General features: G+C 45.0%; 1 protein-coding gene across 2 annotated transcripts in view; it reads right to left on the bottom strand.

The window, feature by feature from the left end:
* LOC144124927 (5-hydroxytryptamine receptor-like) overlaps positions 1-26084 on the bottom strand; it is a 370208-nt gene that overhangs the window by 187381 nt on the left and 156743 nt on the right. For both annotated transcript variants that reach the window (XM_077657878.1, XM_077657877.1), the window contains exon 3: positions 5557-5610. The gene's annotated coding sequence lies outside the window, so the exon portion shown is untranslated. The remainder of the gene's footprint in view (positions 1-5556; positions 5611-26084) is intronic.

Genomic DNA, 26084 nt, shown 5'->3' with positions numbered 1-26084 from the left:
AAGTGTGCAAGCTCAAGCTCTCTATATCTGCCTTGAACTGCCTAAATGTGCATCAACAGCAGCAACTGGTATTGTTGCCCGGCAACATCCTGTTACTACATACATTGCTGTTGACACCATGAGAACACATATTCGGTACCTCACACGGGTTCCCTGTCATCACCTTGCAACACTCCCAATAATTAGTCCACATACTCATTCGCCAAAGTCATTGAAGCCCATCGCGCATATCTTCCATCGGAGTTCACCCCTGCGTCAAGACCGTGCTCACCCTTATGAAGTCTTCATGAACCTCGGGTTCACCTCTATAATCCTGGCAATACGAAGAAAGCTGGTGTATCCTTGCCCGCTCTAAAACAACTGACATTGAATCACCTGCATTCTTACCACAGTCACCGCATACATGTTTACACAGATGGATCAGTTCACTCGACCAGTTCTGTGGGGTCGGTGGTGATACCGGCCAGATCCATCTTCATGAAAGTGAAGACGACCTATCCAACATCTTCAGCTGGTGCGGAACTCGCAGCCTTAAGGGCTGCGGTAGAGTTCATCAGTCAAGAACGTCCACATGACTGGACGGTTTTCACCGACTCTAAAGCAGCCCTTCAAGCCCTGCAAACTGCGCTACGCCGCGGGTCGCAGGAACAGCTTGTTGCTGAGATCCGTCTACTGTACCACGGCACCGTATCCAAAGGTCATGACATCATTTTTCAATGACTGGCTGGACACTGTGGAGTTAACGGTAATCACCAGGCCGATGCGACTGCGCATTCTGCTCACAACTACGGACTTCCAGTGAAGATCCCAATATCAAGACCTGACGCTGCGTGTGGGCTTCGCCCTTTGGCGCTTGAGCTCACACTTTCAGCGTGGAACACGGGAGAGTTTTGCAACCTCCGACTCAAGGCACTGGACCCTGGACTGCGCCTTCGTATTCCACGTAACTTGTCACGTCGTGAAGCAACATTGTTATGCCGTTTATGGATCGGTGTTGGTTTTACCAACCACTATGCTTTCCGGATGGGGATGGCCGACAGTCCTGCCTGTGAAAGCTGTGGTTGTGAGGAGACCATCGCTCATCTTCTCTGTGAGTTCTCTGCATTTGTGAGTGCAAGATATACACTGTGTTGTACCCTGGAGCGCCTCGATCCTCGCCCATTAACAGAGCAAAAGAACCTCGGTCCGTGGCCACAGCAGTCGACTGCCCTCAAGGCATACAAAGCACTCTTTGGCTACTTGTGAGCGACTGGATTGAGTGACAAATTGTGACAGCGTTGTGCGTGTGTGTGTTATGCCTTTTTCCCCTTCTCTCTTCCTCATTTTAGTCCCTTAATTCCTCTTCCCCAGTGCAGGGTAGCCAACCGGAACCCCTTTCTAGTTAACATCCCTGCCTTTCCCTCCTCCTCTTTATCTATCTATCTACGCTACAGTTATTTGAGTGAGAACATTGCCACTGATTTATAAACGTTGTCGTGTGCTCGGTTACCATGAGTTGCAAAGCACAGGGCTAAAGCTGCCACGCATATCTTTGAGCGCGCCCAGGACCTCAGCGAAAATGCCTTGGCGGCATTTTCCTTTGAGGTGCCGATGCAAGGAGTCTGTCCTGGTAACGAGTCAAGTCACGCAACTTATCATATATACTTCAAGTGGAACACGCGGGAGCTGTGTTTTCTAAAGTGTCCCTCGCGAAAGCCCGCAATCCAGCTTATCCGCTCTAAAAGAGCACGCTGACACTGGCATCTACCGCGTGTTCCGAGTCTGAAAGCGATAGAATGGCGGTCTAATTGAAGTTTCCCCGCCTCGGCAAATTACCTGCCTGTGTTCCTGAAAGTACGTTGGTCTAGCTTCGCCTCGGCGCAGTCCGGTGAGATTCGGGTTTCGTTAAAAACCTCCTCGTACGCACACAGCTTTCACGTAGCTTTCAAACCTTTCATAGTTTTCAAATTCAAGACGCACGTGCCGCGCGCCTCCGGTAGCCTTTCAACATGTTCCCTCTGAGGAGCTCTAATTTAGGCTTCAACGTGCGTCGGAGAAATTGCAGCTTAGAGAAAAGGTAAGCGCTTCCACGCAAGGAACTTCGGCGGCAAAGAGAGGCGGTCTACAAGAATTCGATGAGGTGTAATCGAGAGCGTATTCGCGTATATAACAGCAGTGTACACGTTGAAGCTCTAGAGATACAAGCAAGCACCTGCGCGCGAGACACAAATACTATCGTTATTTTGCGAGCACAAGTGTAAGACCTCCAAAGGAATTTATGAGCATAGGATCTGAAAGCCTGCTATTACAGACGATTTAGAAAATATCGTGTTTCCTTCAGCAGATTTTACGGTATTGTCACTCAAGTATAAAGACAGTCGACTTGATTGTCTGACTATTATTCGCAATAAAGGAGAACCTCTCACATATAATACAGAAGTATCAATCTTGAGGCTTGCCAAGTTGCACAAAGGAAAGATAGCACCTGAAGTCCGATCATTTCTTCAACTTCCTTTACTTCTAGCTGATTGGTAATTTGCAGAGGCGATATTTTGGCTTAGAGAATAAGATAAAGATATGCCGCAGTGGTTAGATTGTTGGCCTAGGTGGTGACACATAGTCAAATTAATTTAGCGCAGCCCATCAAGTTTCCTTGCTCCTCCTGTCGGGTTGCGCTAAACAAACCTATGCAGTTTTCTTCACATTTGGTAAAGCGGGTTTTTATGTTTAAATTTGCTTTCGTAAACGGTCAAACCAAGCGGGAAAACATTAGAGTTTAGTATGTCCGCATCTCTTGCTGGCCTCACTAAAAAGCGCGCACACACAAACGAACCGCTAGTTTCAGCTTTGTAACAAATCAGATAACACAACTGAAAAGGCAATAAGTATATTCCCTTAAAACAGGGGTTCTTTGCATTATTTTCAATTCGACAATCTTGCTCCAATATAGCTGTGCGAAGTGGCAGTTTGCTTAAGTAGTCTTGCAACATTTGTATTCACCTCATAAAGTTCATACGTCAGCTAACTGATCAGCCGCACTGCAAGAAACTTAAGGTCCCCAGACATTCCAAATGTGATGCCACTTGTCCCGAAAGACTGCTTCTTAGAGAGGGTTCTTTGCTGCTTTACCTTCCGGTAGCAAAGCAAGGAAGCTTTTCGCATTATAATTAACTGCATCCATATTCGCTTCAGTCCAGTTGTGAGCGCGTTATTAAATAAAAAACGACCTTGTAAAGCCCTCTCTTGGGTGCCGCCGGGAATCCGGGTAGCGCGCGCCACCCGGCGAAGAAAATAAAGACGGCACCGCAGTTCTGTTCTGGTGTCGGGTCACACAACGGTGGAAGACGATGATGGAAACTTCATCGATGGCACTGTATGTTGTGAGGCATGTTACGGTAACGTTTCAATAACAGATGACAGTAAATCATTCATTACGGCAAGCAAAGTCGAGTACATTCAAGATTAATATTTTAATAAAACCATTAGGAATGCTAGAGAAAGGCTGTTCTTCAATTCCGTGTGCAATGTTTCTCCCCTATTATCTTTTCAAGATTTCGTTTTAATTAAATCTTCCCGTCTAATTTCATAATAACACACTAATTAGAAAGCCAGTATTCATTGCTTCTGAAGCTGCATTCAAAACATTAAAGTTCTTAAGTGCGGCAGAAAACTGTTTTTCAAAAGAGCAGGAAAAAAGGCACTATCATTATTAAAGCATGCGTTTCAGCGGGCGATAAGTAAGGACTCTTATCATCCGCTCGTCTTCATTAGGTTTAAGTACATAATCCACAACATTCACGTTTTCTTTCACCTAATCACGTGCTAAGCAGCTAAGAGAATAACGTGTTTAGCAATCTTGATTACAAATTCAACTATTTCCCACCGTCTGACGGCTACCATCTTTCAGTGCCACACATGGCGACCATTTAAAGAGTGAAACATACGCGTCAATCAACTTCTCAAGCATGTCAACTTCACTGCTTCCAATTTACTGAGGCCTTGAGGCCAGGGTGCACTGGAAGATGTTAATTTCACTCAAAAAATAGACCAACAACTACCAATAGTGTGCATCTTTGGGAAACGGTAGGTTTGAAACATTCCTTACTAACCACAGTAGCTTTTGTTCTGTGCACTGAAATTTGCATTCATCAACATCTCAGTGTGGGAGCCTTGGCAATAAAATGGCTTTGTCGGACCCGTGCGTGAATTACAGCAAACAAAAGAGGCAGACTTTGGACGGTATGAACAGAGCCCCCTTTTTAGAGGCGCCGTAACTTTGAAAGCCCGGCTGGGCCAGCACGACAAACCTGGTAGACAGAGGAAGCGCGAACACACGAAAAAATATCGTCAAGTCACAATGTAAAAAATGATAGCGAACATCGTCCTTTAGGTTCTGAAATGATTAGAACGCTGCTTTAATAGCAGCCCAGCGTGAATAGAAATAATGTGGTAGACAGAAGCGGTATGGTTACTATTCTCTGTGTGTCACTGCTTTTCCGAGGATGAACGTGATAAATCAGGGAACAGTCAGGCCGGATGCGACTTTCCGCAATTTTTAACTAGAAGGCGTTGAATTCACTTTATTCCCCTCGCAGCGTGACTACTGCCAATTTAGCGGGTATTTAGGACACCTAAATAGGTCACACAGTGCTATAATAACTTGGCTGTGCCTCTTCATACCCGAAACAACGAGAAAGATCCCTCACTTTATACCCATGCACTGGGACTGGTTTACTCTGATTACTTTCATCGGTTCGTCTTAGTTCGAACGTTGAGTTTGTGAGAGTATTTCAAGCTGGTTTCTTGATGGGTATGAATCTCGAAGGGTTCAAGTACTGCATCCACAGCATGGTTTATTGACGACCGCCGACGATAGTCCACGTGGCATCCAAACAGACTGCCTTTATAATGGTGTAGATAACGCACGCAAATAGGTTGCAACTAACGCACAGTCGGGGAACGCAGCCTGTCAAGGTCATTCGCTATTCAGTTTAATAAGGTTCAATATGTAAAACGATGCATTCATACTAGAAGCAACTTTACAGGGACGGCCTGAGTGCTCGCAGCACACTTCGAAGCTAAGAAGTGGACACAGCGCAGCTCGCTTTCAGGTTCAACAGTTGTTGAAGAAACTCAGCGAAGCTTAATAACAGATGCCAGATAAGAACCAGATATCAAGCTGCACTGAGGAAACCCACAAATCTCACTTCTGTAGAGAGCTAACCAGGTGTTTTGGGCGAATGTACATCAATGAGACATGTATGGCTAAATTGGCCTTTATTCTTAGTAGGCGTGAAGAAAGTACAAGTACCGTAAGCTGCGTTGTCGGGCGTCCTCTGTGTGCTATTATTTTCGTACTATAAAGGAGCCATTTTTTCTGTTACGCAAAACTTCCTTTCAAAAAGACTGATACCAGCAGTTGCAAGACACGCGGCAGGTCCTGAGTTCAGTACTCATTAAGAAATCAGGAACGCGACTCAGATTTTGAATATCGATATATCTCAAGCTGATACTTTCTTGGACTTCCTATAGCCACTTTTTCGCATTCATAGCACAACAGAATGATAAATCGCTTACCGTCTCAGGCGTGCTGAGCTGTATACAGTAACCGTTCCCCGCCGCGGGTGCAGCCTGGAAAGAAGAAAAGAAATTTTTTTTTGTGTTATACAACTTCTTAATGTTGCAAAGTTCGGGCAGTATACTGAGCACATTATATTCCAGTTAAGACAAAAAGAAAACAGTGTGGGAGGACAAGATCAAACTTCAGAGTAAAGGAACTAATATCATGACTTCCGATTCTTTGTATCTATCAGTAAAGAACGGATTCACCGGCGCTGCTAAAAGGCCAACAGATATCTATGGTTGCGCAATGATTTGGTAGCTGATGTTATTATGCGAAATGACAACTCCTGAAAACAAAACTGTGAAGTGATCAAACTTTGGAGAGTTTGTATTGACCAAATTAAACAAAAACAGGTATGTAGCTGACCAATGCGAGTTCAACGTTTGCAATTTGTTTCCTGGCTTATCGCAAAAACACTCATCGCTCTTCCCACATCACGTTGCCCTGAACGATTTGAAGCCACCGGAATGCTTCGTCGATCTTGAATTTACCTGCAGTTCGTCTAGAGCAGTTAGGAACGTCATCTACTTTTGTTTCATCGTCCTTTACGCTCTCAATGAATTTCAGAAATAATATTGATCTCATAGCCAGAGAATTAAGCGATTTTGTATCGATTTATCGCCCTATTGCCGCAGAAGCTATTGAGTAGGCATATGCAATGCTTGTTTACCGCAAATCTGTCTCAGATAACGAATGCGACGAATTTTCCACCCACATTATAACCGAATCTAGACATAAAGACTTCGCATGCTGCCTAGACTGCAATAACTCTGTATTTTTAGGATTAATAATTACTTTACGCAAGCATGGACGAATTCAAAACACCATTTATGAGCGCTTTAGGACAGAATTTCCGCTTAGTAGTGCCCTATATAAATTAGGCTATGCTTAAGCTAGATAAAAGCTTTGCATCGGGCAAGGAAGTCGTAAAAACGCCTCCTCTCTGGGCTGTCATAAACCGCTTTCACTGCAGCTTCCGCCATGATAGCATCGAGCGCACACGAGAGTCCTGATAGAATTATGGCGATATCTAGGGAACCATTTTTGCAAATGTCTATAAGTGACGTAAAAGCAGCAGCTGTAGTTACAAATTCTGATTTTCGATTTTTTTTCCCCTGAAACAAAAATTACGCGTCTTGTGAGGTTGATATGCGGTTATTAGAGCCAGAGTGGACTATTAGTAGCTCAACCGTAAAACAAAAATGCCGCCTCCTAAGTGTTCTTACTCTGATGAACCGCTAGTACTAGCTTACTCAGTATACCTTAGAGCGAGAGCTACCGGGCGGTCGTCTAAACCACCTGAAAAGCGACCTATATTTCAGGCCTGCGTGCCACGAGAATCAATGTGCAGGGGCAATATGAAGGCGTCTCGAGTCTACTCAACAAGAACAATGAATTTTTCTAGGTGTGCCGGGCAGAATCTCCTATCTAGGTGACGATGATGGTACGGATGAATCAACGAAGCAGCTATGGTCATGTATTTTGTCGAGCATTATTGCAAAAATGAACTGTAGTAAAGTAGTTTTTTCAAGTAGGTTTATCTTTTAGTGACCACCCCCGTTTTGTTTCCGACTATACTTTCACATTTCGCCACGCGCAGCTCGAACCAGGAGGGTGCGGCCGCAGCCCTCCGGGTATTTTTGCACAAATCGAGCCAATAAAATTCTCAGTAGTTAAATACTTGGCTGTTGTGTTTATATTTTCTCCCATGTTCGGAATCTTATTTCTTGCGCACAATTAGTGCTGAAGGGATTACGAGTACCGTATCCTGACGGGTAATTTGTTTTATCCCGACGACCCGACTGATATAAATTTTTAGACTGGTGTGTCGGGTTATGGTAGCTTTCTACTCGCTTTTCGCTTTCTTCGTCATTTTTTTACAAGGTTTTAAGCGAAATAATCAAGTCCTTAAATCCTATTCTGCTCACCTATAAAGAGTAAATACAAGGTCAAATCGTTGCAGGAGATGTACATTTACGCTTGAAACAGTCATAAAAAACAAGCTGCGCTTATTTCGGTGAAGTTCTGCATTGGCTTTCGGCTGAGTCTCGGCTTTGTTTATCCATATGATTAAAAAATATATCGCAAAACGCACCATTCTACGCCTGTGAAGATCGACCTGCACTTGCGTACACCTGGCAACGAGAGATCATTAGACGCCTATTTCTAGTTCTTCGATTACATGGGCAAAACGCGTGCACTTCTATTTGTTGCGCAAACCTCGGATAGCAATTACAAAACAGCAAGAAACTTTTCGTGGTTTAGACGCCATGCTTGCGCTTGTTTTCATCGCTACTCACTGCCTTTGCACAATGGAGCCCAGAGAGATTTGCCGCGCGCACACAACTGGTTATATTTTATTTAGGGCTATATATGCATAAGTATTGGACAGGAACAAGTCACAGGGCAGTTTAAGAACAGGAAAGCGCCAGTCAGGTGTTCTGACTTTATTAAAGGCAACAAACAAACGAAATAGGGATGGAGGTGAAAAAACTGAAAATTGCTTTTTGGGAAAAGGAAATGGCGCAGTATCTGTCTCACATCTCGGCGGACACCTGAACCGCGCCGTAAGGGAAGGGGTAAAGGAGGGACTGAAAGAAGAAAGGCAGAAAGAGGTGCCGTAGTGGAGGGCTCCGGTATAATTTCGACTACCTGGCGATCTTTAACGTGCACTGATATCGCGCAGCACACAGGCGCCTTTGCGTTTCGCCTCCAACGAAACGCTGCCGCCGTCCGAAACACTAAACATCTCACAACAACCTGATAAGTGCAGACGAGATCGTACTGTAATGGTGTACATGAAATATTTGTTTTATTTGTACATTTCTCTTAGCGAAGTGGCTCGTTAGACGTGTTTTGTGGATAACGATCAAATATGTTTTTTATATGAAGGAGGGAGTGTGGTGGGGCTGAAAATATTTTAATGAAATCGTTTAGGAGGTTGTAGTGGCGGTTGGAGCTCTCATGCCGGAACGCCATTGTCGTAGGCTGCTGCCCGGGCTCTTTTGATCAATTCTTTTCGACTCGTTTCGTCCGAGCTGGTCAGAGCTGCCTCCCACCCGTCCTGCTTAGGCTGGTTATTAATAGTGACCGCCTGATTTTGTTGGCGGACCCATACCATATGATGCACGTCCGCCTTCTCCCCGCAGAATTTTCGTTGTGAGAATTGGTCTGTTGTTTCGGAAGGTGTAGTTCCTCTCCTTTGTCTATTGTGTTAGCCGGCGGAGGGTATACCCGGCGGGATAATCTTAAGTGCTTAAGTTTGTCGGTGTAAGTTAGTATTGGAGGTAGGAGGTTCCACGACAACCGTACTGGGTGCCCGGGGGAGAAATGCTCAGGCTGAGGCATGTGCGCTCTCGTTCCCTGGGATGCCCTGGGGAACGGGTACCCATATTAAGTGTTTGTGTTGCGTGGTAGCCACGCGTGTAGCTATCTTTCACGATTTTAGCTGCTATCGGTGCGATCGTGCCCCTGAGGTAATTGCGATACGCTTTCTGTGAATTGGTAACAATGTATTCCGAGGTAGTTTGTGTTGAAGCTAGAGCAAGCAATCGCCAATTCTTACGCAGCCAGTACGTACTAGCCAGTATTAGTCCCTCCATTGTTTTGTTTTGGTGCACTACCACGACGGCCGTCATTCCCTGATCGGGACCCGCAGCATCGACATAGAACACGCCTTCGCGTCCACCGTGGTGCTTTTTCATAGCTTCGACTCGGGCTTGTCGTCTTGACTGGTTAAAGTCGCGCAAAAAGAAACATGTTGACGGTACATCGGCCCATGGGAGTGACGACGGCTGTGCCAAACGAACCGTCTGCTTTAAAAGTGAAGAACAAGCAGACGAGCATTCAGATTTCTGAGTACAAACACACAGAGTTATCCTCCTGAATAAAAGTATTTTATCTTTTTTAATCTCTACTACATGCCATTACTGTCTATCCAGAATTCCGATTATTCAGTTCACCTTGCACCGCTACTCTAATCGATTTGCTCGCAGTCAAGCCTACTGAGTGCTCGCCACGCGGACAAAGAAGACTGAAAGTGAGGCAAACGCTTACAAAACCAATAAAAGACGAGCAGGTCTAGTTTGAGACTGTTAATGAACCTGACTTTGGTACACATTCCTTTATATGGCTTAACATACATGAAAAATCTCAAAGGACTAACTTTGAAATAAGTATTTTTTTCTTGAGCGCTTTTGTATTAATTTCTGCAATTATTCTGTTCTCGTACATATTTGGCGTGGGACCACAAGTGAAGACAAAAGCACTCTAACCGCAACGCAAATAATGAGTTTCTCCTTCCATCACTATTGAACACGCAGGGTCCTGAAATCGATTGATGTTTTCCCTCTGAAAACTTGACGTCACAAGCGTCAATTCTTTCTTGGAACGGCGAAATGACAGCCAAGGTTCGCATAAAGGTACGAACACACTAGCGGAAAAAAGCGCGGCAAGCCGCTGGCGGCACATTTAGCGGCGCGAAAGGAACGGCCGTACTGGCGGCAAGGAGTGCGCGGGAAAGCGCCGCCGCGCAAGCTCTTTTCACGCCAAACCGGTAGAGGTCCCTGCTTCTGGAGAAGCGCGCGCGGCTCCGCTGCCACTGCTGGAATGTAACTTTGGTAGGAGCCAAAAGGTGGCGACACAGACGCTCCCCACGTGACTAAGCCGGGCGCCACTCATTGGTCTCCCTGCTCCGCGGCACGCGGCAAGCCGTCGAAAATGTCTCCTCGACCCATCCTCTACGCGGAAGATCAACCTGCCGCCTCGGCAGGTTTCGCGGCAAGCGGCTTGCCGCCGGCGGCGTGGCGCGCGCGTTTTGCCGCCAGTGTGTCCGTACCTTAAGTTTGCTTGCTTAGTCGCACTGATTCAGTGACGCCAATCTTTTTGACTAAGTAGAAGAAATCCATAAGCCCTTTGCCTGTTTGCGATTGAAAGTTGGTCCGCTGTTTATTTCCCTACAAAACCTAATAGAACCTATTGGGCTTGTTGTAAGACCAATTCAGACAGGGCTTGAATTCTTAGAAAACACCATGGACACCTCCAGGGAGTTCAGTGAAAGGGCTGCATCCAAGCACACCTGAAGACATAGCAATTGGAAAAGGAGAAGGATAAACATCACGACGCGTTGCTTTAGCAGCACTTGACCTTTAAGCCGAGCGCTGCCTATAGTTAATATTCAGAGTGCTCATTATAACTACTTGCACCTGTGCACCATACAGGGCAAGGCGTTGGCGAAAATATGCTCTTTATTGAAGAGTTTTCTTTCTCATTGCCAAATTTTTTTCGTTTTATTGGTTTCGCAGTATTAGAAAAAGACACAAGAGCAGGAGATTGGTAGTTTGTATGGCAAAACTAGTTGAATTTTCGGCTGCGTCTGTAACAGTCGGTTTTTGTATCCTGTCTCTTTGTTTTCCGCGCAGTGTTTTTAATATTGAATGCATAAATCCTCCTGCTTCAAAACTAATAACTCGTGATGTTGCAGAACTGCTTGAAAAATTAATCGATGAACGCAAGGCTCTTATATCACAGCCGAAAAATTGCAGCAGCAGAACCTCTACTCTATCTTTTGTATTACATGCTTTCACGCATGGCTCATACGTATCGCTTCACCCAACGAAGCAAAAAATCTGTGATGGTGAACAAATACTGAGACACTTCGTTTTTAGTACCATTTGGTTGATGCTAATTCCTAGATCTGCTTGTGCATTGATGGAGCTAAGAGTGCTCGGAAGCAGGCATCGAGTGGAATATATGCGGAAATAAGTACATTCTCACTAAAACAGCTACCCACCTAAACGCGCTTAGCGCACGTGTCAAAATAGTTGTGATATTGAGAATATGTTAAAAAGGACAGCGTGTAAAAACTGAACATATTTCTGTTTGTTTAGCCTCTTCACGTGTCCTGTTTATTTGTGACAGTTTTCCTTTGTGTTCTCAGAAAGAGAAGATTATGGGCAGCACAATAAGACAACTCGCACAAAGCTCCCACACAGGTGCAGCAGAGACATACAACGGTTCGATAACGATACCCAAGCAAGACCACTCGAGGAAATAAGATACTGAAATCGGGCGTTTTTTAAGAGGCAACTATAGTAACATTTTTCTTAGCAGAAGTACCGCGTCAAAACAGATCACCGTAGATTTGATATGTTATCTACCTTATCAAGTTGAAATCCTAAAGAGAACCAACACTAGTAGAGTTTTTAGCAACGAAAAGATAGGCAGAAGTATTCGCTATCTCTTTTCTGACTGTGTACAAAGTGTCTTGATCGAGTACTGTAAAGTAGAAATTTTTCGACGCAAAGTAAAATTATAGGAGATACTGGACAAGTGTGCATTCCAATATACCACAAAGTCGAGGAAGATACCAAAGTATATACTGTTTGAGCGCTCAGAAAAAGTGACCTGATGTTGGATGGGCTTCAAATAATTATGAAAACACGCTAAGCGCGCTTTGGCGTTTTTCACAACTATTCTATAGTTTGATAACCTTTCCGTTGTTTCTTAACTGTCATACTGTAGGTTGGCGGCCATCTTTGTATATAATGTGAATATCCGGACAACACAACTGTACGTCGCCTTACTGAAACTATCCATGGTAAATGGCACTTTTCTTGGGTGGTTGCCTTGCATGTCCGACATAGGTGTGACGTGAAAAGTAATTGCAGCACGTGCACCATCAAATTTAAGCGAACTTCAAGTTTTTTCACTCTTAGGTAGTGAAGTTAACGAAAACAATAGCTGTATCCGCTGAAAAACAGCTACCGTGTGATTGACGAAAGTTATTGTCGCAAGCCGGAGAAATGTTATCATAGTCAGTGAGCGAGGTGAATTATCATTTATCATGGTATGGTATGCTTATCATGTAGGGTGGTCGCTTAGTTCTCTATTAGAGCTCATTTCTTTAACGAAGTGCACTAAGCTAACTTATTCCTACTTTTCTGTGTGCCTATGCCACACCATACGCTCTGAATTCACAACTACGCTGACAACAATATAAATTCCAGAATTCTATACTCCTCCTTCCCCTCTCCTTCTGTTTCTACGTTTTGGCCTGACTGTACGACGTGTTTAAGTGCTCGTGCAGGTCGTGCGGCGATCGATATTTGAGCTTGCCTTGAAGTCACGTCAGGTCCTCGCAGTTAAGTCAGTCGCCAAGTAGGTGCGAACGGCGCTCTCTTGTGTCTAAGCGCGGTTCGAACGGGCGGGCACTTTCAACTAGCGCCTAATGGCGCTATCGGTGCAGGCGTTGCTTGAGAGCTCAATACGCAATTTCCGTTCTTCAAAGCGGCACTTCCAGTCAGGAAGGCATCGATCGAAGGAATGAGACCCCGCGGCGTTTCGCGCCCTTATAGCCGTTTTTTTAGCTTTTTGCTACGAAACCACTGAAAACGTGGAGTGCTTCGAGTTTGAGAAAACTTGCGCACCGGTTCAGGTCACGGAAAGAAGTATTTTGCTGATCTTCAAACTCTCGGAAAACGCTGTATGAACGTTCCTTTTCTTTCTTTACCTTTTTTTGGCCTTCATGTGGTGAGAGTTCACGTTGCGAAAATGTAACTTCCACTTAAAATCTGAACGCAGCGGTTCCTCTTCCCTTTTGCGTTCCTGCATCGCTTGCAGGAATCTTCCCTCGGTTTTTAAGCCAGTCGGTCGTACTATGACCGCTTTTACCGTGCTCTCGTTCTGACTTGGGATGACGGAAACCCATTTCAATATTATGGTGTGCTATGAGAAAGCGGCTTATAGCGCGACAGAAAAAAAGTCATAGACGATCACTGAGATGCTTGTAGTAGAATATGCGTTAGTATTAGTGTTCCCTCGTGACCGTCTCAGGTAGCATGTTCCAGTTCACCGTGTGGCACGCAGTGCTCCCCCTCCACTCGCCTGATCCAACTCATCAATCCCAGTGTGCCATGCTGTAGCCGCTTGCTACTGTCACCACCCTTCGAATCTGATTGGCAACCGCGATTTCCCTCTTGCCACCCGTCGTCTCCTTCCAACTCCCTCTCTCTACACTTTCCCCTGTCCTCACTCTTCTTTTCCTTCCCTCTACCACTCCCTCTCACCCTTTTCCTCTTTTCACTTTGCATCCTCTCATGTTTCCCCTCACCATCCGTTATCTTGCTGCCACCGTCTCTCCCTCTTTCTCCTCCAAGTGTCCCTCTCTCTACCTTCCTGGGACATCTCTCACTACACTTTGCTTTCCTCCGAGGCTTCATACGCCAACCGTGCACACTCTTCCAGATAACTGGTGTCCTAACGCTAACACATAAAAAAAAACAATGTTAACAGGAGACGAACTCCTGACGACAGCACGGTGACTCATAATTACTATGATGATTACAGTTATCGGCTCAAAACCGTTTCCCCGGCAGTTTTCATCGTCTCAGTGCACATATTGGGCTCGTCATGCAAACGCTCACAGAGGAGCGCAGATGACACCGTTGACAAGTGCACAGAAGATCGCGCTTTCTTGTATAAATTTGAAATAATTGCAAAACTCTAATGAAAGAAAATTAATAACCATAATGTGATGAGCGAAACACCAAAAATAAATATCGCGACTAACAAAACACCACAAAATAATGCATTGTTCCGTACAGCTTTAGAAAACAAAACGTACGACCCAGAATTCAATCTTAAGACTTTTTTCGTGATCCTAACACGAGTGAGGTGGAAAGTTCCCCTATTCCTGGAACTATGTGCTGCGCTCACGGCACCAGTAGAGCCGTGCGCCACCACCAAAAAGCAAACTTGACGGCCTGTAAATATTTTGCAAAGGGCGTAAATTTTTCTGCACTTACATAGAGCTCGTCCGTGCCTTCGGTGCTGTGTAGTTACCAGATGTGGACTCATACGAAACCAGCGACATCGAAGTTGCCTTATCGCAAGACTGGATAATATAATTGCCATGTGTAAGGGGCAAAGCAACTTCCTTTCATCGAAACCACCCCCGACTAAAGGCAGCCGTATTTTTTGCGCTTAGACCAAACCCTAGAGGCTCCTGTTTCAGCAAGCAGTTCGCGGCCATGCCGAAAGTTCATTTCTCATATTTGCAGGCAGTAATAAATAGAGGCTAAAGTTGCCTTCAGACAAATTTATGCTGTCACCTAAACAACGCCTAGCCGCTTTATTGGTTTGAAGACATACAAGCACAAATGTTTATGTTGGATAATTAGAACAATACGCTTCACTACTTCAAAGAAAAATCAAACCACAGAATGCACAGTCAGTTGTAGGCTTCTCCCAAGGGTTACTTATTTCTTTCGTTTACTATCATGGCCCCATCCTGAAACCATTTTGTATGGCTGCGCTTCTACAGAGCCATCTGCTGTATTTCAGTGCACGTTAAACAACCCCAGGTGGTCTAAATTTCCGAAGCCCTTCACTACAGCGTCCCTCATAGCCTGAGTCGTTCTGGGACGTTAATACCCATAAACCATGAACCATATACTGTATTTTAGCTCAATGTGACAAAAACCAAAAAAAAAGAACAGTCCAGGTTGCGTATTTGCCCTATATTTATAGTAGAGGCGCCCTCCTCATAACTCGCAGCGATTCAAGTTTGGTATATTGTCACGAAGTGGTGACTGCAGTCTGGAAAGCAGAAAGGCTGCAAAAATGGCGCCTAAACAAAACTCTTTATTTGGGCTGACTCGCGCTAACAATAGAATGCCAGCCGCTCTCGGCAGTGCTCAATTTAAAGCTTATAGCGAACTTTCTAGATAAAACGTGCAAAGTTACAACAGCAGTTTGGAACAACGTAGAATCGGCTCCGCCTGGATGCGATCAATCGAGATAAATCTGTTTGCGCCTTGCATCGCAAACGAAACTATAAAGCGGCATGCTGGCAGCTTTGAATAATGAACAAACAAACACTATAAAGATTCGCGGCAATATCTAGTATATTTTGATAGGAAAAAAACACATATGAAATGAGAACTCTGGCGTCTGACAACCAACTCAGGAGAATTACAAGCGTCCTGAAGCATCATTTTCTTCCGTTTTTTTCCCCCCGGAAAGACTTGGAGGCTTCATGTTAGCAGACATAAGCACTAAATGGCTAGAAATGCAGCGACTTTTCCGGAAAAAACAGGGCTCGTCCAATACGCGCACATTTCCCGCATTGTCACCTTCTTCGGAGAGCGAAGTCCGAGCTTTTTTTTTTCATCTTTTGGCATGTGAAGCATGCTCCGCTGGGACATATCTGCGTTACTTTCATACGCATGTTTCATCAAATCCTCGCTGCCAACCTTCATTTTAAGAATCCATAGGTTAGACATCCAGCTTGAGTAACGGATCATTTCCGCATGACAGGTGATGAGTATTTTTTTAGATATACCAACAGCATTTCGACTGAAACCCATTTTACTCGGCTTATAACGATCCCATGTGCACGTGTGTTTCCCAGGCACCTATATCCAACTTCCTTCTTTCACAATTCTTACTGAGCGTACGTGCATTCGCCAGTGATATCATTAGGCTTGGAAACAAGCAGCAGCTTCATTCTTTTGCCTGAGAAACCTCTTTCCCTGGCCTGGCTAGCTGAAACATTTCTATACGTATTTTGCGTCATAGTTCTATAGTGGCTCGACGTCAGCTTTTGATAAATGAGGAAAAGATGCGCACTATGACTAGTGAGTTACTGAATACCGGCGGCTGCACTTACACGTAACCCTGTCGCCTAATTCTCATTTAATGAGGGATGAACTCTAAACAATGGCCGATCTGTCTCGATGTCCCCAAGTAGCGGCTGCGGGAATCGACACCGATCGAGCAGAAGACAGAGTATGTTTGCCGGGGTCTTGGTCCCCACTATTCTATCCGTTATTGATTTTCTTTTCCTCGGCCTACCTTCTTGCCTGCTGTGCTTAGGTTGACTAGTGCCACCTTGCATGTATTTTTTTCACTGAAATTGGACAATGTTTGGGATGCTAGAAGCGTATTCAGCGCCGCTGAACTTTGCGTCGAATCAAAACTTCGCCAAGCTAAATTTCCTTCTACTTTTTGGCTGTGTTTCGGTCTTTGATCCGACATATCATACCATATTGCTTTCTTTGCGTAGCGTTTGCGATCATCAGGTTACAAAAAAAAAGAACAAGCATCAGAAATTTTTACGCTTTGTTAATCGGTCCGTTAACGTGCCTAGACAACGAGCCCCCATTGTTTTCTCACTTATTCAAATAATAGTTAAGTCGTTTCATTTACTACCTCTCCAACTTCCTTGCCCTGCGGGCCTCGAAATTTCATCCCAGTTTATGTGAAACCTGCGCGCAAAAAGGAGTGTACGAGACTTATATGTTAGGAGTTTTTTGTGGCCCCATTCTGCTCAGTTCGAAGTAGCATGGCGTTTATTATGCGCTAGCGTTTTCTATTTTATTCTTGCGGAAACTTCAGGTGAGCTAAGGGGGAACTCAGCGTCTTTATCACCAGCTTGGAGACGCCGCCTCACACATAAGCCGCCGCGGTTCTGATAGGCGTGGACAATGCGCAGCCCAAACTGTCATCTGCCTACAGTGGCGGCTTGCAGATTCATTAAAGATAAGATTGCCTTGTGTGCGCTTTGTGACCGTGAAATGCCTTTACGATATAGTATAGCGTTCTTGGATGCTAGTTGGTTCATTTAGAAAAAAGATTAAGGCCGCGAGAACGGGACAGGACAGGAGAACGAGGATTGAAAAAGACAACACAGGCGCAGACTTTCAACTGTTTACTCGAGACCAAAAAAGCAAACGCTTTTAAGACGAGTTGCGCACACAAAAAGACAAACACAAGAACAAAACAGGAAGACGGAAAGAGCGCTCTTTCCGTCTTCCTGTTTTCTTCCTGCGTCTGTTTTTTTTGTGAGCGCAACTCGTCTTAAGAACAACCATGCACCAACTAGCCCAACAAGAAGTTCTTCGAAACTAAGGAAACGCTTTATAAGCGATGAACGCGTGGGCATAACCATCACTGTCATTCACACAAACCTGATAAAATCTAGACCACATTGATAAAAATTTCATTTTGCGGAAGGGCCGATCCCTTACAAAAATTTCTTTTGACAGTCTATAGGCTGTCCATAGACTTTTGTCTATAAAGTCCATAGACTGTCTATAGACGAATCCTAGAAAACAGTGTATAGGCAATACAAATCCCATACACAATCTATAGACGATCTATAGATTTATGGGCATACACTTTCAGTAGACTTTTGTCTACAGACACTCTATAGGCTATGAATAGAGAAAAAGAAATATCTATAGAAAGGCAATATAGTTGATATGATGTCTTAGACTGTCTATAGACCATTTATATAAGGGATAGGCCAGAAAGAACTCAGTCAGCATGTCTCCAGAAACTCCATGCCAAGAAAACAATTGCAAAACACAGTGCATCTGAAAGTGGTTTACCGTCACTACGCACATTACCGTCCTGTCATATAAAAAGAGAATGAGAAATTTCATACTTAACTCTATTCGCGGCTAAAGTAGATGCTGCATGCTCGTGTCGTCAACAGTACCTGTATTTGATTCTTCGTAAAACAGAACCCTTGTGCACCTCAGTCCCTATCTTCATCGCACTGCCAAGGCTCTTAATTGGGCTAATTGATTGCTAGAATCCGACATAGCCGCTAGCCCACAAAGAAGACGCACAAAGAAGGTAGATAGAGAGGACACAGGGCAGCGTGTGTCCTGTCTAACTACATTCTGTGTGCGTCTTCTTTGTGCGCTAGCCGCTATGCCGGATTGTTCACACTGGTTTAAGAAGAATCCACCACCAACTCGCCAAAACTTCTACACAAGCTATATTCTCTAGGCCGTGCATAAAATTCTGTTTGTGTTGTCGCGGTTTTAAGTGCTTCCGGCGACCTACAGTGGGTCAGTACCATGGAGGAAAAAAAAAGCAGGAGTGTTCGTACTGTAGGTACAGCTCTTATGCTATACCTGCCCCCGAGAGTATGTGCATGAGCACATTGTCGTCAGTTGCGGTATTGCAGTCCCTCATGGGACGCTGAACGACCGCTTGATAGACGCTCCCGTGATAGTGCTAAAAAAACTGAAGAGCTATACATGGCGTTTGTGAGGGGCTACCAAATTAAGGTGGGAGGGCAACGTTGAGAAGATATAGGTCGACACAAGGATAAAGTGATGCAGTTTTGACTAATTCATCCAATTTAGTTCGATGCATATGCATCGAGTGGCCTTAATTAATATCCTTGCAAATAAAAGGTTTGGCTGGATGGTCAGCTCTAAAATCTCACGAAAACTCCGGGCTATACGATAGCTTTATGCATGTCTGGGGTGCCTGCTTAGACTGTCCACAGGAACGCCAGCCATTCAGTCATATTACAAGCCGACGGCTTGCAGATAGCGACGGCAGCGCTTAGGCAAGTTCGGGAAACCGAAACTTTACTTTACCCGACACTGCGAACCGTCGATGAGGTTAGCCCTGCGGACTTTATGCCACACCCAGTGTCTCTAGACATTTGGCAAGGAAGTGGAAGCATAGGTACGGGCCAGTCGCAATCTATCAGCTATGTTGCCTCTTCAACTTGGCGGATTAATGGAAACTATTAAGCGTCATCTGTACTGAGGGGTCTGCGGTAAAAGTGAAATACATTTGTGCGACGTCGAATAAGGGAAGAAATAATAAACTCTCAGTTGGTCAGCGTTGTGCTTTCAATGCGCGTATTTTCTTTTACTATGCTTTGTTCTAAGTGCGCAAAACTCTCAATACTCACGATATTGACAGGAACGGCGGATGCGACATTTCAATATACGACGTTGTAGTAGTCAATAAGCAAGCATTACCCCAGATCAAGTTCTAAAAAGGCAGTCATATTAGAGACACACTAATTTTCAATCAATTTCTTCAAAGTGCGGCAAAAGCAGTCACAAATGAGAAATTGCATTCTAAACAATAAAAAGTAAAAATGACCGCGAGGTCATCTAGGCTGCATCCAATAACACGATTTTTTTTAAGTCGATTTCTTGACGACTTCTTGCGATAAGGATGGTTAAAAAGGAGGACAAGAAAGACCCTGAAACCATTGCTGAATAAAGGCATGGAATGAAACAGACCCGACAAATGTTGTATAATTAACCCTCTTGGAAGGTGAGAATTTGTCTTTGCTTTCTGGAATGTTCCTTAGAAAAGACTTAAAATTTGAAAGTTTTCTAACTGGATAATAATTAGCACCTTAAGAGGTCATCTTGCATGTGGTATTGAGATGCCTCTATATTTGCATCAGTTATCTGCACGCGACCAAATCCGTAAAATGAGTGTCAACCATCAGCCTTCAACCAACTAATCGGTGGTATGTGGTTGTTTCTTCTTCTAAATATAATGAAATGTCTTTCTGCAATAAAATATTTACAGTGTTAATTTGTCACTGATCAAAAGCATAAAGAAAAATATAGAAATAATTCCTATGCTTCCCGTGGTTTTGGTTACCTTTGGCATGCTTCATTTGTCAGCCTCCAAACAAGTTTTGTCATGGTTGCCCTGTCGTCGTCACTAATTAGTTGGCACGATGATAAGGAATCAGAAAGTTTTTCTTTCCCCTCACTCTTGCTCTTATCATCCATTAAACCTACCGACCCGTATGCCTATATATAGCTCGACTAAAAGTTAAAAGGAAGAACCGATAAATATAAAGAGGCGTTCAAGATGTAAGCACGTAAGTTCAGTGCTTACTCGACGGGGCAGATAGTAGTTTATTCTGGTTGAAATCACTTCGTCATCACGAAAAGATAAATACACTCTCATCCACCACGAGCCCAACTCGTGCTTTCTTTTCTTGTGCGATGCTTTACACCGTAATGTACTTCTGCTACACTACAGCCGGGGCTCATGGATATTTCCCACGCGAGGCCGGTTCGATGCCAAGCACGAGAGCACGTTTACTCATCCCCTACGCGTCATTTAGGCATTCGCTTTCGCATGAAGATTTACTTCAATTCATGTTTGATTCTCATGCGTGCGATCACTGGCTGATCCGCCGCGGTGGCTCAGTGGTAGGGAGCTCGGCTACTGATCCGGAGTTCCCGGGCTCGAACCCGACCGCGGCGACTGCGTTTTTATGGCGGCTAAACGCTAAGGCGCCCGTGTGCTTGGCGACGTCAGTGCACGTTAAAGATCCCCAGGTGGTCTAAATTATTCCGGAGCCCTCCACTACGGCACCTCTCTCTTCCTTCTTTCACTCCCTCCTTTATTCCTTCACCTACGGCGCGGTTCAGTTGTCCGCCGATATATGAGACAGATTCTGCGCCATTTCGTTTCCCCCCAAAAAACAATTATTATTATTATTATTCCTGGCTATGCTGCTTCTCTATTTTTCACCCTTTCTCTACATCCTTCTCCGCGCTGATATGTACCGTGCGGGAGCTATCAGGTGAGTGATTTATGTTATCCTCTGGTCTCTGCACTTTTTCGTCATTTTAGCTTCCATACCTGTCTTCCTTCCCGTCTCCGTCTCTGCGCGTGCACCACGTTAGCATGAAAAACTGCGGTGGCGAAAAAAAAAAAAGACACGCATGCACTTCGGCCCCACTCTTTCACACCCACAAAAGAAGGAGAGAAGACCCAATCATTCTTCTTTTTGTCTAGCTTCGTCGTTGCGGTTGTGTTTCGTTTTTTTTTTCTACGATGTTCTGATTAAGGAAGTCCGCAAGACGAAAACTTGGCTACTAGTGCGATTGCGCTAGGTTTTCCTGGTCTTCGTGAGTGCTAATCTCTTCTACAGAATCGATCACCATACGCGTGAGCAGTAGCGCCAGGTTATTGTCAGCGCATAACGACGCGTTTTCTCCTCCTGGTGTTGCTTTTTCTCGCTTGCTCGCCAGCGCGAACGGGGTTAAGTTATCGAGGCTGTTTTGGTATAAATGTGTGCGTTCTTGATGAGCTCAAACCTGCTCCAACCTGATGATCCCCTAACTATATTTCTGCCGCTTTGATTAGCGACCGCGGACCGCAAAAATTGCAGAGCTCGCTTATTCGAGCACCCACTGCGCATACAAATGGCCATTTCACCGAACGCGAGTTTGGATTATTCGTGATACTTACTATGCGGTCTTGGTGCTTACGTATCCTTGGTACGCGCACTCTTGAGTTAATGATAACTGCGCCAGGAAAAAAATTAAGAAACACCGAAGTAAGAATCAAGTATCACCCACACTAGTCTAATATTCTAGTCAATGTCATAATGACGTCTAACTTGTCTAACTGCTCCACTGCGCCAGATCGAAACTTTTTCCTCTCCATTTCTTGGCCTTATAAACGCGGCTCAAGCTGCATGGTGTTATGCTGTTTCTAACAAGCTCATAATTTGCAGCTGCACCAAGATGCTTGCGGCTAAATATATACAGTAGCTCCTTATAGTGTTCCTGGGAACGCCACCGACATTCGGAATCATGCCGTGGAGGCTAACGACCATGACTTCACTGCACCGCCTTTTCTTCAAGTAATAGAGAATTCAATCTGAAAGAATCTTTCAATATATGTTCTTTTCTTTCGCAGTTCCTTACATTTGAGGAAAATAGCAGTGGCTGAAGGACAACCGTAGAAAAATACGCGTTAAATGAATCTAATAGTTATAGCTTGAAATGAAGGACGCTATAACACACACCTTAATATTTCTTGATTATGACACACCTGGTGAGCACGACCCCAGAGTGCTATACTGACATCCACTCCTGGAAAAGCTCTGTTGAGATTATTAAGGCCGCCATATTAAAGGATGGAACATTCGTTTTTTTTTTGGTTTTGATAAGGACGGAATCAGAGAGACCGATGTCTAAAATTATTTGCCTAGTCTCGCGGAAGTATTACTTGTCGTTTTTTGTTTCACTGAGAAAAAGGCTTATTACAGCTCCTAAGACTGTGATTACGTTCAGAGGCAGCTGATTGGACATCCGTAAGCAAGGGCTGTAAAAAAATGCCTGTGGTTTAGCTGCGGTTAAACCTGGAGTGACGCTATAGCTACATATGGCCGAGTGGATCTCTCTCAGTCGTTGTTTTCCAGCAGCGCAGGGGACAAAGGACGACACAAGTGCACAGACACGGCACTTGTCTCGTCGTTTGTCCCCTGCGCTGGAAAACAATGTCACACCAACTAGCCCAAGCTTCTACAGTGTCGCTCAGTCGAATTCCAAAGTCAGTTTTTCGCCGCTTCATTTCGATGCGCAGTCCTTCTTCATCTTCGTCCCTAGACGTGGATTCACTCTGTCACCCTCCCCCTGTCGGTTTCGCCGGGGCGCAGCGCCGCGGCAGCTGCTCCGCACCATGCGACCAACCACGTGACCAACCACGGCACCGCCACGGAGCTCAAGGGCGGCCACGGAACTCAAGCGGTGCCACGCTGAAGGCTCGAAGTGCTAGCGTAGTGTAGCTATCGCTACAAAAAGGTATCAGCACGAATTCTTGCGGCTGCTGGCCCGAGCCTTGTCGTGTGCAAAAAAAAAAATAACTTTAGCTGTTGGCGCGTCTATAGAAAAGTAGGTGGCCCACTTGTATCTAGGGCATGTGACCTTATTACATGACTGCATCCAGCTCGTCGTAGCAGGTGGCTACCTGTCCATCAGATTGTGGACAAACTTCCCAACGTGGTAGGTGACAGTTAAACTTAAGTTGCTTCAGAAAGGTTGCTCGGGAAGAGAAATCTGGGTCTCACAAGCCCGATCCTCCATAGCTGTGTTAGAAACCACCACCTGCCCCGGCACTGGCGCATTGCTCAGCCGCTGCACCACTGCGCCAGAACTCCCCGCAAATCATTAAGGGAAAGTAAACAGTGACCAACTTCACTTGTATGGTCATGTGGGGAAAACCTAGTCGACAGAGAGAGAGAGTGTTTGCACGGTAGGGATCTCTAATGGTCTCTCATTGTGCTCTTAAAGGTAGGTTAAGCGTTATGCGAGGTTAAGCGTTATGAAAAACTGAAGGAACCAACTTACGCTATTGCGTCATATGATTTAGGCGAACTCAAGTGTCCCTTAAGGTTTCGGTGTCTATTCAGTGGCCACGGGAAAAAGTGTACGCTTCAAAGCAGTATTTCAAAAGAGAGTAGCCGCAAATACGTCCACGGACTCACTGATATGTAAGTTACGGTTAGAGAGTCCAGGTGGTGAAAATTAATCCGGAGCTTTCTACAGTCATGACACTTTTTTTCCTTCCTTATTCCCGTCCTTATCCCACCCATTCACCCGCGGTGACACCGTTAAATTCCGTGTCTTTTAGTGGTGTCATAGCGGTTTAAACTGTTACGGCGCTTTCTTTTTCCTTGAGAACACTCACGTTCATTCGGTTTATTCAGTACAGCAGCACAGCTTCAGGTTTGCTGCCGGAAGAAGGTGCTTTTTTGCTACAAGCGTATTTGGATCTGATGGTTAAGTGGAGTATTATAACCTCACGGCACTTATTTGAATGCCACACAAAGCACATTCAACTGGATGTGCAGTATGCTAAGTCTGGTTTTCACTTAAAGCACCATATAGGGTCAACATTCGCCCTTCACACGACGGCTTCGCGTTATCAATTCGGCTCACTGCAGCTGCTGCTGTCTACGACAGCTCTCGAATGGCTTCTTAATTCTAAATGTAAGGGAACTTTTCTCACTTGGGAACACTTCGAAACACATTCTATACTCTTAGACATAAAGGACTAATAGGGGGCGATAGGTTAGTTTCTTGGGGACTAACTGGCCTGCCACTGGCATTCGTCCTTTTCGGGACAAGCTACAAGGGCGTAACTGTTGGTCCCCATGGAAAGGTTGGAACAGTTAGTCCCCGGGAGAGACGTTTAATGAAAAAAAATGCAAACGAAGCGTGATTTAGAGCGTAGTTTATAGCGGGATATTTTCCGACAGCACTTGGCACATATAATAGCGATAAAGGGAACAGAAATAAACACACATGAAAGCACCAGGACTCGATCTGACAGCCTTTGGATAGGGAAACGAGCGCGACCACCCCAAAACACAGTGTGAGAGAGAAAATAGAAGCCTTATACGCTAAACACATGCATTAGCTGTGTTATCCACTCGGATTTTTATTGAACGTGCTGCTGTTTAGAGCAAAATTTGGTGATCTTGATGTCATAAGCTTTTGCAACAAGCTGCGGTCAGCATTAATACACACGCAAAGTAGTCTGAATCGCGTTTCTGACCAAAAAGGCAGACCCGCCGCGGTGGCTCAGTGGTTACGGCGCTCTACTACTGATCCGGAGTTCCCGGGTTCGAACCCGACCTCGGCGGCTGCGTTTTTATGGAGGAAAAACGCTAAGGCGCCCGTGTGCTGTGCGATGTCAGTGCACGTTAAAGATCCCCAGGTGGTCGAAATTATTCCGGAGCCCTCCACTACGGCACCTCCTTCTTCCTTTCTTCTTTCACTCCCTCCCTTATCCCTTCCCTTACGGCGCGGTACAGGTGTCCTACGATATATGAGACAGATACTGCGCCATTTCCTTTCCCCAAAAACCAATTATTATTATTATTAAAAAAGGCAGTGCTCAACTATATATACAACAACCGGTACTTCACACCACAGCAGTTGTTCTCCTTTCGTTTTTTTTTTTGCAGATAAGGTGGGCTTATTTCTGGCATTTGGCAGCTGCACATTACAGCCAGTTGAAAACAAATATAGATGTCCATGTTTCACTTCGTATTTTGTTACTGGCGGACTGCGATGACATGGAATTCCCACCCACCCTTTTGCTAAGTGTCGCCGATACTTGCACAACATCACATAAGCTCGTAAACAAACGGCAACGATATGAATCTACGTGTACTTGCTTAACCGATTCCTTTACAGCTGCCATTGAACACGTATTGAAGCTTGTAGTACTTGTTTATGCAGTTGTACAGCTGCCGGCCGTTTCGGTTGCACGAAGGCTTTTTCTGGCGCGAAAGAGTCTATCGCTTCTTCACGGGGAGCGGCAGTGCTTTCACTAGCTTTAGACGACATCCTGGGCTTCAAAAATTGAGTGCTCTTGCAGTCAAGGTCTTCTCGCGCGATTTTTGCGGGCTGCTGTGCTGCGTTTCGCCTCTCGTTAGTCTCCTTCTCAGAAGTTAGTCCGTTGAGAGTGCGCATGTGGGCAAGAAGAGTGTCGTGCGCAAATGTAGAGACTAACTGGGAGTTTTGAGGACAGAAATCATCTTTGCTCTCGCCTGGGCCGGTTTTTTTCGTAGAATGTAGATTATTCTTTACTGCGAGCCCGCTTGAACAACTCGAAGAACACCTCTCTAAGAATGCTGCTTGAGGTTCATAAAGTTTGTGTTGCACTAGGTACTCTGTGTAGGTAAAGAAAGCTTTTCGTTCTTTGGCAGCAGCGGCGGAGCGGGTCGGACGTGGAATAATCCGTTCTTCGCTGTGTTTTACAGTCGCAGATGCTGCGGTGTTTCCGCGGTGCTTCGGGCAAGAATCTCACCGTGGCCGGTTTTCCTTGGGAAGACTGAATTCAATCACCGTTCTCAAGCATCGTTTCCATATCAGCGAGACGGAGCCAA

The sequence above is a fragment of the Amblyomma americanum genome, chromosome 3 (assembly GCF_052857255.1).
Source record: "Amblyomma americanum isolate KBUSLIRL-KWMA chromosome 3, ASM5285725v1, whole genome shotgun sequence".
Classification (NCBI taxonomy): domain Eukaryota; kingdom Metazoa; phylum Arthropoda; class Arachnida; order Ixodida; family Ixodidae; genus Amblyomma; species Amblyomma americanum.
Note: the sequence above shows the minus strand (reverse complement) of the source record. Positions and strands in the feature narration are given on the sequence as shown.